The sequence below is a fragment of the Bison bison genome, unplaced genomic scaffold (genome assembly GCF_000754665.1).
Source record: "Bison bison bison isolate TAMUID 2011002044 unplaced genomic scaffold, Bison_UMD1.0 scf7180017845494, whole genome shotgun sequence".
NCBI classification, from domain to species: domain Eukaryota; kingdom Metazoa; phylum Chordata; class Mammalia; order Artiodactyla; family Bovidae; genus Bison; species Bison bison.
The window spans coordinates 10,859-12,180 of record NW_011476067.1 but is presented as its reverse complement, the minus strand read 5'-3'; positions in this window follow the sequence as shown (position 1 = coordinate 12,180).

Below are 1,322 nucleotides of genomic sequence, written 5' to 3'. Positions count from 1 at the left end.
GGCGCCTACCCGCGTCGTCCTGGCCTACGTGCCTGGAGGGCCGGCTAGTCCCTGGGGAGGCTTTGGCCCCAGCCAGGCTGGCAAGGGGTGGGGTCCGAGAGTCGGGCTCCAAGGCTGCGGGCCTCAGGCCCTGACCGCCAGGGCCCTTCCCAGGGGCTGTGGGCGGAGGCAGAGGCGAGGCGGTCTGACCTTCCTGCCTCGAGAGGAGCCTGGCTCAGGAAGCCATCACACAATGGTCCACCTGGGTCCTGGGAGGGCAGGGGGCCAGGATGGTGGGACCCAGCCGTCACTGCTGCCTCAGCCCTGGCGAGGCCAGTGGAAGGCTGCGGTGGGGTAGGTGCCGGGCAGGCTTGTGGCAGGCAGGTGGGCTGCCACATGTCACAGGGGCAACTGCAGGGCCACGCACTCAGCTGAGCCCCGAGGCCTGGGTGGCTGGAGGCAGTGCTGCCACGCTAGACAGCGTGGGGACCGTCCTTTCCTTGGCAACGAGGGCCCTTCACCCCAGGCAGACTGAGTAATTGCTCCCCCACCCAGAGGCCGCAGTGAATAAGGACATCGTCTGCCAGGTGCCCGCCTTGGTGGGGCCTGGGAAAACGCCCGTGCAGGACTCAGCAGGGGCCTGGCTGCCGTGGGCCCTGCTGCCAGCCTCAGCCGCTGCGGAGCTAAGCCAGTGGCTGGGGGGACGCCCCGGGGCGGGAGGGCTTGGGTCAGTGGGGGCCACACTGGCAGGACCTGAAGGCAGGCGGCTGGGGTCCCAGACAGACCTCCGGGGGGCTTGCACCTCTGGCTTTCTCTCCCCACAAGCCCCTACTGGGTGTCCCTTCCAGCCACACAGGGCTCTGGAAAACACAGTCCCCGTTCATTGGTTCATGGGTTTACTTACTCAGCAGACCTCGCGGAAGCTCTGAGGGTGTGCAGTTGGCCATGGGGATGGGGACAATCCCTGGGAGGAACGGCCCCCATGCTGCGGGCAGGTGCGGCAGCAGGGGTGGGCATGAGCGAGCTGCCGTGCAGGGCAGAGGCGAGGGAGCCACGGGGGCACGGGGCACCGGGCAGGGCTGAGCAGGAGGGCCCTGTGGCTGTCACCGGGAGCAGGCGGAAGGGCCTGCAGTGATGGGGAGGCAGCTTGAGGGCTGGGCGCCGAGCTCACCAGCCTGTGGATGGCACTCAACCCCTCCCTCCGGTTGGTGGACCCCAGCCTGGCCCTGGGCAGAGACAGACTTTCCCAACGATGGTCACTGACCCAGCCTGGGAATGTGAATCTTGGGGAGGTGGCATGGTGGTCACGGGCCAGGCCACAGCATGCAAAGGAGCGCCGTGCA